General features: G+C 42.0%; 1 protein-coding gene across 1 annotated transcript in view; it reads left to right on the top strand.

Annotated features, from left to right (window-relative positions):
* The window catches only part of LOC311147102 (solute carrier organic anion transporter family member 5A1-like), a 34717-nt gene that overhangs the window by 8372 nt on the left and 12078 nt on the right, over nt 1-14267 (top strand). The gene's annotated exons all lie outside the window — the stretch shown is intronic.

The raw sequence follows: 14267 nt of genomic DNA, 5'->3' as shown, positions 1-14267 counted from the left end.
GCTGTCTCATCGTTGTCGGTGATCAGGCCTACCGCTGTTGTGTCGTCAGCAAACTTAATAATGGTTTTGGAGTCGTGCCTGGCCATGCAGTCATGGTGGAACAGGTAGTACAGGAGTGGACTGAGCATGCACCCCTGAGGGGCCCCCGTGTTGTGGATCAGCGTGGCAGATGTGTTGTTACCTACCCTTACCACCTGGGGGCGGTCCAGGATCCAGTTTCAGAGGGAGGTGTTTAGTCCCAGGATCCTTAGCTTAGTGATGAGCTTTGAGGGCACTATGGTGTTGAACGCTGAGCTGTATTCAGTGAACAGCATTCTCACGTAGGTGTTCCTCTTGTCCAGTTGGGAAAGGACAGTGTGGAGTGCAATAGAGAGTGCATCATCTGTGGATCTGTTGGGGTGGTATGCAAATTGGAGTGGGTCTAGGGTTTCTGGGATAATGGTGTTGATGTGAGCCATGACCAGCCTTTCAAAGCACTTCATGGCTACAGACGTGAGTGCTACGGGTCAGGAGTGATTTAGGCAGGTTATCTTAGAGCCCTTGGGCACAGGGACTATGGTGGTCTGCTTGAAACATGTTGGTATTACAGACTGTCAGGGACATGTTGAAAATGTCTGTGAAGACACTTGCCAGTTGGTCAGCACATGCTCGGAGTACACGTCCTGGTAAACCGTCTGGCCCTGCGGCCTTGTGAATGTTGACCTGCTTAAAAGTCTTACTCACATCGGCTATGGAGCGCGTGATCACATAGTCATCCGGAACAGCTGATGCTCTCATGCATGCTTCAGTGTTGCTTGCCTCGAAGCGAGCATAGAAGTGATTTAGCTCGTCTGGTAGGCTTGTGTCACTGGGCAGCTCGCGGCTGTGCTTCCTTTTGTAGTCTGTAATAGCTTTCAAGCCCTGCCACATCCTACAAGTGTCAGAGCCGGTGTAGTACGATTAAATCTTAGTCCGGTATTGACTCTTTGTCTGTTTGATGGTTCGTCAGAGGGCATAGCGGAATTTCTTATAAGCGTCCGGGTTAGAGTCCCGCTCCTTGAAAGCGGAAGCTCTACCCTTTAGCTCAGTGCGGATGTTGCCTGTAATCCATGGCTTCTGGTTGGGGTATGTATGAACGGTCACTGTGGGGACGACGTCATCGATGCACTTATTGATGAAGCCAGTGACTGATGTGGTGTACTCCTCAATGCTATCTGAAGAATCCCGGAACATATTCCAGTCTGTGCTAGCAAAACAGTCCTGTAGCTTAGCATGTACATCATCTGACCACTTTTTTATTAACCGAGTCACTGATGCTTCCTGCGTTAGTTTTTGCTTATAAGCAGGAATCAGGAGGATAGCGTTATGGTCAGATTTACCAAATGGAGGGTGAGGGAGAGCTTTGTATGCGTCTCTGTGTGTGGAGTAAAGGTGGTCTAGAGTTTTTTTTCTCTTCTGGTTGCACATTTAACATGCTGGTAGAAATTAGGTAGAACGGATTTAAGTTTCCCTGCGTTAAAGTCCCCAGCCACTAGGAGCGCTGCCTCTGGATGAGCGTTTTCCTGTTTACTTATGGCTTTATACAGCTCATTGAGTGCAATCTTAATGCCAGCATCGGTTTGTGGTGGTAGATAGACAGCCACGACAAATATAGATGAAAAGTATCTTGGTAAATAGTGTGGTCTACAGCTTATCATGACACTCTACCTCAGGCGAGCAAAACCTCAAGACTTCCTTAGTATTAGATTTTGTGTACCAACTGTTGTTTACAAATATACACAGACTGCCACCCCTTGTCTTACCGGAGTCAGCCGTTCTATCCTGCCGATGTAGCGTATATCCCGTCAGCTGTGTGTTGTCCATGTCGTCGTTCAGCCACGACTCGGTGAAACATAAGATATTAGTTTTTAATGTTTTGGGCCTTGTCGGGTGTCTGTAGGATATCCTTTGCGTCCGGCTCGTTGAAGAAAAAGCTTCGTCCAATACGAGGTGAGTAATCGCTGTCCTGATATCCAGAAGCTCTTTTTGGTCATAAGAGACGGTGGCAGAAACATTATGTACAGAATAAATTACAAATAACGCGAAAAAACACACATAATAGTACAATTGGTTAGAGGGCTGTAAAACGGCACCCATCTTCTCCGGCGCCACTTCTGATGACTAGATGTCCTTTGGGTGGTGGACCATTCTTGATACACACGGGAAACTGTTGAATGTGAACAACCCAGCAGCGTTGCAGTTCTTGACACACTCAAACCGGTGCGCCTGGCACCTACTACCATACCCTGTTCAAAGGCACTTAAATCTTTTGTCTTGCCCATTCACCCTCTGAATGTCCATGTCTCAATTGTCTCAAGGCTTAAAAATCTTTATTTAACCTGTCTCCTCCCCTTTATCTACACTGATTGAAGTGGATTTAACAGGTCACATCAATAAGGGATCATAGCTTTCACCTGGATTGACCTTGTCAGTCTGTCATGGAAAGAGCAGGTGTTCCTAATGTTTTATACACATAATCCCTTTTTTCTTTTTTCATTGTATTAGTCAAAATTGCTCAAGCAATTGGGAATCATTGATGGACACCAATATTCAAACCGTGTCTGATTTTCAAGCAAATTCAACATAGGACTGAGACTGACCACTCAGGAACACTCAACACCTCTTGGAAAACCATTCTGGTGTGACTTTTGCATTAAATATTGTGTAATTGTCCCACTGAAAATACATCTCTATTCCATGGTTCGGTATTCAGATGACTGAGGCAGGTATTCTTCTAACTTTTTACCTGGGCTTTGCTCCTTTCATATATATTGTTTAGTCCCTGCCGGTGACAAGTATACCCATAACATAATGCTGCCACCACAATACTTGAAAATGCGCTCTCTTAATCTGTTAAAGAACATTGGTTATCTAGCCAAAGACACACCAGAATGGTTTTCCAAGATGTGTTGAGTGGTACAGTCTCAGTCCTGACTTCAATCTGCTTGAAAATCAGAGATGAGGTTTGATTGATTATGGCTGTCCATCAATGATTGGCATCCAAATTTACTGAGCTTGAGCAATTTTGACAAAAATAATGGATATACAGTATGTTACCGTAAGAGTTGTGCAGAGTTGGTAGAATCTTATTCAAAAGGATTTATAGCTGTAATTGCTGCCAAAGGCGCTTCCACCAAGTATTAACTCTGGGGTGTGAAGACGCAACCAAGACATTTTCGATTTCAATTTTGTATAAATTAGATTTGAATTGTAAGGCAGCAAAATGCAAGGGATGTGTAGACATTCACTAGGCACTTCACATAAAGCTATTTTGATTTTCAATTGCACTTTGTAGGCCTAGGCTGACATTTGTGCAAGATACTTGAAGATGTATGAAGCATGCATGGTTAACAGTAGGCCTATAGCAGGGATCATCAACTATATACAACCGCGAGCCAATTTCTTTCTTGAGCGGATGGTCAGGGGGCCGGAACATAATTGTAAATATACATACATACATACATACATACATACATACATACATACATACATACATACATACATACATACATAGCTGTGGAAAAAATTAAGAGACCACTGCAAATGTTTCTTAAATCAGCAACTCTACATGTATGACAGCCATTCCATTCCAGTGTCTGTTGAATTCCAACACACACACCTCATTCTACTGAATTAGGTACTGATTAGGTGATCACATGAACCAAATCTTATTTAACTGATAATTTTGCAGTGGTCTCTTAATTTTTTTCCGCAGCTGTATATATACAGCTCTGGAAAAAATTAAGAGACCACTGCAAAATTATCAGTTTCTCTGGTTTTACTATTTATAGGTATGTGTTTGGGTAAAATTAACATTTTTGTTTTATTCTATAAACTACTGACAACATTTCTCCCAAATTCCAAATAAAAATATTGTCATTTAGAGCATTTATTTGCAGAAAATGACAATGGTCAAAATAACAAAGATGCAGTGTTGTCAGACCTCGAATAATGAAAAGGAAATAAGTTCATGTTCATTTTTAAACAACAAAATACTAATGTTTTAACTTAGGAAGAGTTCAGAAATCAATATTTGGTGGAATAACCCAGATTTTCAATCACAGCTTTCATGCGTCTTGGCATGCTCTCCACCAGTCTTTCACATTGATGTTGGGTGACTTTATGCCACTCCTGACGCAAATATTCAAGCAGCTCGGCTTTGTTTGATGGCTTGTGACCATCCATCTTCCTCTTTTACATTTTTAGTCATTTAGCAGACGCTCTTATCCAGAACGACTTACAGTTAGTGAGTGCATACATTATTTTTTTTCATACTGGCCCCACAACCCTGGCGTTGCAAACGCCATGCTCTACCAACTGAGCTACATCCCTGCCAGCCATTCCCTCCCCTACCCTGGACAACGCTGGCTAATTGTGCGCCACCCCATGGGTCTCCCGGTCGCGGCCGGCTACGACAGAGCTTGGATGATCACATTCCAGAAGTTTTCAATGGGGTTCAGGTCTGGAGATTGGGCTGGCCATGACAGGGTCTTGATTTGGTGGTCCTCCATCCACACCTTGATTGACCTGGCTGTTTGGCATGGCGTATTGTCCTGCTGGGAAAACCAATCCTCAGAGTTGGGGAACAATGTCAGAGCAAAAGGAAGCAAGTTTTCTTCCAGGACAACCTTGTATGTGGCTTGATTAATGTGTCCTTCACAAAGACAAATCTGCCCTATTCCAGCCTTGCTGAAGCACCCCCAGATCATTACCGATCCTCCACCAAATTTCACAGTGGGTGCGAGACACTGTGGCTTGTAGGCCTCTCCAGGTCTCCATCTAACCATTAGACGACCAGGTGTTGGGCAAAGCTGAAAATTGGACTCATCAGAGAAGATGACCTTACTCCAGTCCTCTACGGTCCAATCCTTATGGTATTTTGCAAACCTCAGCCTAGATCTTATTTGCTTCTCATTGATGAAGGGCTTTTTTCTAGCTTTTCACAACTTCAGCCCTGCCCCTTGGAGCCTGTTCCGAACCGTCCTCGCCGTGGACTTCACCCCAGCTGCCGTTTGCCATTATTTTTGTAGGTCACTTGATGTCATCCTACGGTTGTTGAGTGACATTCGAATGAGTTTGCGGTCATCCCGGTCAGTAGAGAGTCGTTTTCGCCCTCTGCCAGTCTGTAGCTTTGTTGTCCCCAATGTCTGCTGCTTGACCTTGTTCTTATGAACCGCCGTCTTTGAAATTTTAAGGATGGAAGCAACCTGACGCTCTCTGTATCCCTCTGCCAGTAAAGCCAGAATTGAACCCTTTTCCTCACTCAAAACTTTCCTTTTCAACTCTTTTGGCATGGTCAATAGTTATTTTTTTGATTATTACTTTTGAGTTACTATTAGCACTGTTCTTGCCATTCAGCTGGTCCTATTGCAAGAGGATAGTGATGACCACAGCAGTGGTTTTTATACCTTTCCTCGTTAAATAAGATTTGGTTCAGGTGATCACCTAATCAGTACCTAATTCAGTAGAATGAGGTGTGCCTGTGTTGGAATTCAACAGACACTGGAATGGAATGGCTGTCCTACATGTAGAGATGCTGATTTAAGAAAAATGTGCAGTGGTCTCTTAATTTTTTCCAGATCTGTATGTGTGTGTGTATATATATATATATATATATATATATATATTTGACTAAAACCTAATCATTTCAAACCTTGCTTACAGTATATGTAATTGTATACAATTGTATCTCTCTTTTTCATGCGTGGGAATACTTTGGAACAGATTTCCAAAATTAAAATCACTTGGAGCTGATTTGATGGTGTTTTTACAGTCTTTTATGTCCAACAATTAATCTTGGGGGGCCAAATAAAATCACCCGTGGACCACATTTGGGGAACCCTGCCTTATAGCATTATTGCATGTGTACAGTGTGCTGGATCGGATGACTTCACACATGAGCAAACCACTGCCACCTGGCTGAGTGTGGAGGGAGGAGCAGGTGTAACACAATCAGACCTAGTGCTTTCACGCCTCGGTTAGCCTGGTAAACCCTGGAGCATATGCTCTGGTTTCTATGGAAATAAGGGGGAGGGTAGAGGCTACAGTGCCTTCAGGAAGTATTCACACCCCTTGACTTCTTCCATATTTTGTTGTGTTACAGCCTGAATTTAAAATGGATACAATTTAGATTTTGTGTCACTGGCCTACAGACTATACCCCATAATTTCAAAGTGGAGTGAAAAGCTGAAATGTTGTGAGCCAATAAGTATTCAACCCCTTTATGTCAAGCCTAAATAAGTTCAGGAGTAAAGATGTGCTTAACAAGTTACATAATAAGTTGCATGGACTAATAGTGTTTTTAACATGATTTCTGAATTACTCTGTCATCTCTGTATCCCACACATACAATTATCTGTAAGGTCCCTCAGTCGAGCAGTGAATTTCAAACACAGATTCAACCACAAAGACCAGGGATGTTTTCCAATGTCTCGCAAAGAAGGGTACCTATTGGTAGGGTAAACATTTGTAAAGCAGACATTGAATATCCCGTTGAGCATGCTGAAGTTATTAATTACACACCCAGTCGCTACAAAGATACAGGCGTCCTTCCTAACTCAGTTGCCGGAGAGGAAGGAAACCGCTCAGGGATTTCACCATGAGGCCAATCAATGGTGACTTTAAAACAGTTTTTAATGGCTGTGATAGGAGAACCTGAGGATGGATCAACAACTTGTAGTTACTCCACAATACTAACCTAAATTACAGTGAAAGGAAGGAAGCCTGTAAAGAATAGAAATATCCCAAAACATGCATCCTGTTTGCAAAAAGGCACTAAAGTAAAACTGCAAAGAATGTGGCAAAGAAATGAACTTTGTCCTGAATACAAAGCGTTATGTTTGGGGCAAATCCAACACAGCACTGAGTACCACTCTTCATGTTTTCAAGCATGGTGGTGGCTGCATCATGTTATGGGTATGCTTGTCATCGGCAAGGACTAGGGAGTTTTTTTAGGATAAAAAGAAACGAATAGAGCTAAGCACAGGCAAAATCCTAGAGAAAAACCTGGTTCAGTCTGCTTTCCAACAGACACTGGGAGACACAGTCACCTTTCAGCATGACAATAACCTAAAACACAAGGCCAAATATACACTGGAGTTGCTTACCAAGATGACATTGAATGTTCCTGAGTGGCCTAGTTATAGTTTTGACTTAAATCGGCTTGAAAATCTATGGCAAGACTTGAAAATGGCTGTCTAGTAACAACCATATTGACAGAGCTTGAACAATAAAAAAAAAAAAGAATAATCCAGGTGTGCAAAGCTCTTAGAGACTTACCCAGAAAGGCTCACTGCTATAATCACTGCCAACGGTGATTTTAACATGTACTGACTCAGGGGTCTGACTATTTATGTAATCAAGATATATTAGCTCAAGCTCTGTCAAGTTGGTTGTTGATCATTGCTAGACAGCCATTTTCAAATCTTGCCATAGATTTTCAAGCCGATTTTAAGTCAAAACTATAACCTCAGGAACAGAGTATTTTGTGTAGATCGTTGACAAAAAATGACAGTTAAATCAAGGGGTGTCAATACTTTCTGAAGGCACTGTAGGCCTATACTATGTACATTTATGAGGTTTGTTCAAGATTAGTCCTCCCGGCAGGCTCTGATGTAAAACCATACGTGTGGTCATACAGGCATTTCTGTATCAGTTGGTGCGATCGGCTGGCCTTGTCTGTGGGAAAGATAGCAGGTCGGTTGTAAGTAGACAGTGCTGTGTCAGCAGGTTGCCATGACGATGCAGTCATCCCACATTTCATTGTGCCTGTCCCTGCCACCTGTGTCTCCCTCCCTCCCGCAAGGTCACATGGTCCAAATTGATCCAGCTGCCAAGTTGACGCTCAAGTCACTTTCCTGTAACGTATGGGCCAGGCCCATTACTCCTGCATCAATCTCCTTTGAGTACAGGACACTAACAGTAACACACCTAATTTCACCCGTCTGAGCTCATTTACTCAGGGCTGTAGAGACATAACAGCTCCCTAAGAACAAATCTTCGCTGTCTGATGACAACCTTGGAAGTCTTTTTTTAATTTTTTTTACATGTATTGAAAGCAGTAACTTCCAATGTAATCTGAACAGTTCATGACTCTAGGACCAAGAACATTTATTCAAAATAGCTTCTGAATTGTCATAATTGTATGTTAGTTAATAGGAAAATATGGCAGTGTTTTCTGTTTTGGAGAGAAGAGGTTTTCATCCGACAGCTACGATATGTAATTAGGCAATGCATTAATGGTAATAATGGACTGTTTGACTGAATGACTAGCTGGTTCACCAGTTTGTTCCCCATTTGAAAATAAATGAGCCACACTCTCAGTGCAGTACAACCAGTTCAAAACCCGTACATGTCTCTGAATCTCCCTTGGTCTGGGTGACAGATAGAAGAGCAGTTGGTGAACTGGGTCGCTTGCCGTCGCCCTGTGCTCTATTGAACTTTATCTACAAACATGCACAGCTGCAGACCGCCCGGTGGGTGCTGTAAATCAGCCAGTGATGTGTGATCTCCATTGTCCCTAGTCTAGCAGGTCAATGGAAATGGGTGGTCAGTGTAGCTGCAGCAAAGATAGCCTAGCGTTCTGTTCATGCTCCCTTCTGTATGTGCCAGCCATCCGATCTGCATGCTGAGTACTCAGCAGCATGTCCCTCTCACAGGTCATAATGTTGACCTTATTAAAGATCATGTTTGGTGAATTTGTGGAAAGATACAATAGCTGATTTTGATTTAAATTGTTATTGATATAGGAGCTATTAGCTACAACCTAGCACATTGTTTTGGTTGGAAACAGTAGGAAGTCTTTGTGGCTTTTTGTTTTTGCTGTGACCTCAACACAGCAGCTTACTGAAACCGGACGTGACTAAGATGGCTAATGCACTGGAAGAACAACCGTGCCTATTGAAAGTCTGCACACCTCTTGCACAGTCTTCACATTTTGCTGCTTTAAAATCAAATCTAAAAATGTTTGAAATTAGAGTGTTTTTCTACTGATGTACATAATTTACTCCACATTTCCAAAGTGAAAGAAAAATTATCAAAAAGGGGCTTAAGTGATGGGAGTGGAAATTACAGAACATTTTAGAGGCCCCCATCTTGGCTGTGTAGAGAAATGTTTGCATTTTTAAAGCTAATATCCTGCAATTCTACACAGTTTGCTATGCAGCTGAGAGAAAATGTTGCATTTTTAAAGGTGATTCCCTGCAATTCTACATATTCTGGCATGGAGCTGAGAGAACTGTTCTGGTTTAAAGCAAATTTCCTGCAATTCTGTGCATTTTGCCATGGCTAATACTCTGTGTTGTTTCTTGCTCAGACATAATAACAAAATCAATACTGCTAAATTCACTGTTCTTTGGAATTTCAATTGTCCCTGACTGTCTAGCTTTTATTTTGGTGATTGTTAGTTCTCAAAGATTATATGTTTTTAAAATATATAGGTACATTATCTTTCCTACATACTTTATATCTGGTTTTAGTTGTTTTAAGTTTACACTGAAAGTGTTTCTCAAAAACTGTTTGGATTTAGGCTTTTTTAAATCTTTTTTTTTTTGTTTGGACTTAGGCATCCCGAAAAACTGCTTAGGCAACCTGCCCAAGGATTTCAATGTCAGAAAAATCCCTGCACTCCAATCTACTCGCCTGTATGACAAAGTGAAAAGAATTAAGCCTGTGTAAAAAAATAAAAATAACATCCACTTCAAATCCACTGCAACAAGGCTGTTTAGTAATACTGCAAGACATGGCAAAGAAATTAACTAAATTGGCCTAAATTAAAAACCTACATGCTTGGGTTACATCCAATACAACACAAAATTAAACCCTGTGTATTTTCAAGTATTGTGGTGGCAGCATCATGTTATGGGTATGCTTGTCACCAGCAGGGACTGGGGATTTTGTCAGGGGTCAAAATAAATATGAAAGGAGCAAAGCCCAGGTAAAAAGTATTCTGAAAACCTAACCCTGGGAATATTGCTGTCCATCAATGATTGGCAACCAATCTTGAGCAATTTTGACAAAAACAATGGATAAATGTTGCCTTAAGAGTTTTCCAAAGTGAGTAGAATCTTATTCAAAATTATTGACAAAGGTGCTTCTATCAAGTATTCGGCTAAGTCTGGGGTGTGAAGACATACGCAATCAAGACATGTTATTTATTTTATATATTTACAGTGGGGGGAAAAAAGTATTTAGTCAGCCACCAATTGTGCAAGTTCTCCCACTTAAAAAGATGAGAGGCCTGTAATTTTCATCATAGGTACACGTCAACTATGACAGACAAAATTAGATTTTTTTTCTCCAGAAAATCACATTGTAGGATTTTTAATGAATTTATTTGCAAATTATGGTGGAAAATAAGTATTTGGTCAATAACAAAAGTTTCTCAATACTTTGTTATATACCCTTTGTTGGCAATGACACAGGTCAAACGTTTTCTGTAAGTCTTCACAAGGTTTTCACACACTGTTGCTGGTATTTTGGCCCATTCCTCCATGCAGATCTCCTCTAGAGCAGTGATGTTTTGGGGCTGTCGCTGGGCAACACAGACTTTCAACTCCCTCCAAAGATTTTCTATGGGGTTGAGATCTGGAGACTGGCTAGGCCACTCCAGGACCTTGAAATGCTTATTACGAAGCCACTCCTTCGTTGCCCAGACGGTGTGTTTGGGATCATTGTCATGCTGAAAGACCCAGCCACGTTTCATCTTCAATGCCCTTGCTGATGGAAGGAGGTTTTCACTCAAAATCTCACGATACATGGCCCCATTCATTCTTTCCTTTACACGGATCAGTCGTCCTGGTCCCTTTGCAGAAAAACAGCCCCAAAGCATGATGTTTCCACCCCCATGCTTCACAGTAGGTATGGTGTACTCCTGAGTGGCGCAGTGGTCTAAGGCACTGCATCGCAGTGCTAACTGTGCCACTAGAGATCCTGGTTCGAATCCAGGCTCTGTCGCCGCCGGCCGCGACCGGGAGACTCATGGGCGGCGCACAATTGGCCCAGCGTCGTCCAGGGTAGGGGAGGGAATGGCCGGCAGGGATGTAGCTCAGTTGATAGAGCATGGCGTTTGCAACGCCAGGGTTGTGGGTTCGATTCCCACGGGGGGGCCAGTATATTAAAAAAAAGATGTATTCACTAACTGTAAGTCGCTCTGGATAAGAGCGTCTGCTAAATGACTAAATTTTTTTTTTTAAATGTGTTCTTTGGATGCAACTCAGCATTCTTTGTCCTCCAAACACGACGAGTTGAGTTTTTACCAAAAAGTTCTATTTTGGTTTCATCTGACCATATGACATTCTCCCAATCCTCTTCTGGATCATCCAAATGCACTCTAGCAAACTTCAGACGGGCCTGGACATGTACTGGCTTAAGCAGGGGGACACGTCTTGCACTGCAGGATTTAAGTCCCTGGCGGCGTAGTGTGTTACTGATGGTAGGCTTTGTTACTTTGGTCCCAGCTCTCTGCAGGTCATTCACTAGGTCCCCCCGTGTGGTTCTGGGATTTTTGCTCACCGTTCTTGTGATCATTTTGACCCCACGGGGTGAGATTTTGCGTGGAGCCCCAGATCGAGGGAGATTATCAGTGGTCTTGTATGTCTTCCATTTCCTAATAATTGCTCCCACAGTTGATTTCTTCAAACCAAGCTGCTTACCTATTGCAGATTCAGTCTTCCCAGCCTGGTGCAGGTCTACAATTTTGTTTCTGGTGTCCTTTGACAGCTCTTTGGTCTTGGCCATAGTGGAGTTTGGAGTGTGACTGTTTGAGGTTGTGGACAGGTGTCTTTTATACTGATAACAAGTTCAAACAGGTGCCATTAATACAGGTAACGAGTGGAGGACAGAGGAGCCTCTTAAAGAAGAAGTTACAGGTCTGTGAGAGCCAGAAATCTTGCTTGTTTGTAGGTGACCAAATACTTATTTTCCACCATAATTTGCAAATAAATTCATTAAAAATCCTACAATGTGATTTTCTGGAATTTCTTTTCTCAATTTGTCTGTCATAGTTGACGTGTACCTATGATGAAAATTACAGGCCTCTCATCTTTTTAAGTGGGAGAACTTGCACAATTGGTGGCTGACTAAATACTTTTTTCCCCACTGTATTTTTAAATGTTTGTATTTTTTTACAGGGGTGCATGATTTCTTTTAAGCCTAATTTAGATATTTTTCTGCTTATAATTTCCGACATTTTGGTAGGCTATTTGTTAGTCACCTTGTCTATAATTAGATACATGCAGCTTCTCTTCTGTCATTAATGCCCTAGAAGACTAAATAAACTCTTGCTTACCAGAACAATGTCATAAATCGATGAATGCTTCAATCTAGTTGACATCGGTAAGATGGGAAAGATCTTCCGTGCAAAATTGATTTGACCGGTATAAGGAAATTAAAAGCAGTGTAAACACTCCAAAGAAACTCAGACCCCCAAAACGAACCGAACGGAGACCATCTCGAGAGGTGGTCTGAGTTTGGTTCTGTGGTCCGTTTCTCTTTTTTAGGGCAATGTGAACACAAAGCTCCCCAGGTTCGCTTGTCATTATTCCCGCAGCACACACTAGACTACTGCAACACCGTTTCCCCTGTCAAAACCCCACAGTGGTGCCACGAGAGAAGATGATGATGATGATGTGCAGGTTTGCGGAAATTAATATTGATTAGCAATTGTTAAGGATGCACAGAAATTCCAAAATGGGTGGAGTTTTTAGTTCAGATTATTTGTTTGAAATATGTGATCTATAGGCTAAGAGATTGTTGGGTTTGAATAGTGTGAGAAGACAATATATTTAGTGAGAATCACAACATAGGGTACAGCATCTATTCTCGCTCTTAAAGGGGCAGTAGTCTACCTTGGGTGTACAATTTTCAATTACAGCATTATTAATTCTGCAGTTATTCTATTGCTATTTATTCTGTTACCAATCAAATGTACATGTTAATATCTTCTGATTACAATGATTATGTCTCATATTTTAACTAAATGCAATCTATTAGCTTCCAAAATGTAGGCAGGTATATCTAACTGTCCGATAACACATTCTGATTGAATGGCACTTTGTAAAAACCTGCATGTTGGAAAACGATTTTGGTTCCTTTCTATAAAAAAAAAGCAATGTGAATACAAAGATGACTCGGTCCACAGAAAAAATAGTTGAGTCCTCATTCAAAAGCAAGGGCAGTGTGAATACAAAGATAACTGAGTTATTTAGCTCCCCCCCACAGAGTTCACTTTAAAGATGACTGAGATCACCCTTAGATGCCTCACATCACTTAGTCAGGGGTAAAACATAGGCTTACGCCCCAAATTGCACCCTATTCCTTATAGTTCACTACCTTTGATCATTAGGGCTCTGGTCAAGAGGAGTGAACTACAGTGGGGAGAACAAGTATTTGATACACTGCCGATTTTGCAGGTTTTCCTACTTACAAAGCATGTAGAGGTCTGTAATTTTTATCATAGGGACACTTCAACTGTGAGAGATGGAATCTAAAACAAAAATCCAGAAAATCACATTTGTATGATTTTTTAAGTAATTCATTTGCATTTTATTGCATGACATAAGTATTTGATACATCAGAAAAGCAGAACTTAATATTTGGTACAGAAACCTTTGTTTGCAATTACAGAGATCATACGTTTCCTGTAGTTCTTGACCAGGTTTGCACACACTGCAGCAGGGATTTTGGCCCACTCCTCCATACAGACCTTCTCTAGATCCTTCAGGTTTCGGGGCTGTCGCTGGGCAATACGGTCTTTCAGCTCCCTCCAAAGATGTTCTATTGGGTTCAGGTCTGGAGACTGGCTAGGCCACTCCAGGACCTTGAGATGCTTCTTACGGAGGCACTCCTTAGTTGCCCTGGCTGTGTGTTTCGGGTCGTTGTCATGCTGGAAGACCCAGCCACGACCCATCTTCAATACTCTTACTGAGGGAAGGAGGTTGTTGGCCAAGATCTCGCGATACATGGCCCCATCCATCCTCCCCTCAATACGGTGCAGTCGTCCTGTCCCCTTTGCAGAAAAGCATCCCCAAAGAATGATGTTTCCACTTCCATGCTTCACAGTTGGGATGGTGTTCTTGGGGTTGTACTCATCCTTCTTCTTCCTCCAAACACGGCGAGTGGAGTTTAGACCAAAAAGCTCAATTTTTGTCTCATCAGACCACACGACCTTCTCCCATTCCTCCTCTGGATCATCCAGATGGTCATTGGCAAACTTCAGATGGGCCTGGACATGCCCTGGCTTGAGCAGGGGG

This window comes from Coregonus lavaretus (assembly GCF_964263955.1).
Source record: "Coregonus lavaretus genome assembly, chromosome: 19".
Lineage (NCBI taxonomy): Eukaryota > Metazoa > Chordata > Actinopteri > Salmoniformes > Salmonidae > Coregonus > Coregonus lavaretus.
Note: the sequence above shows the minus strand (reverse complement) of the source record. Positions and strands in the feature narration are given on the sequence as shown.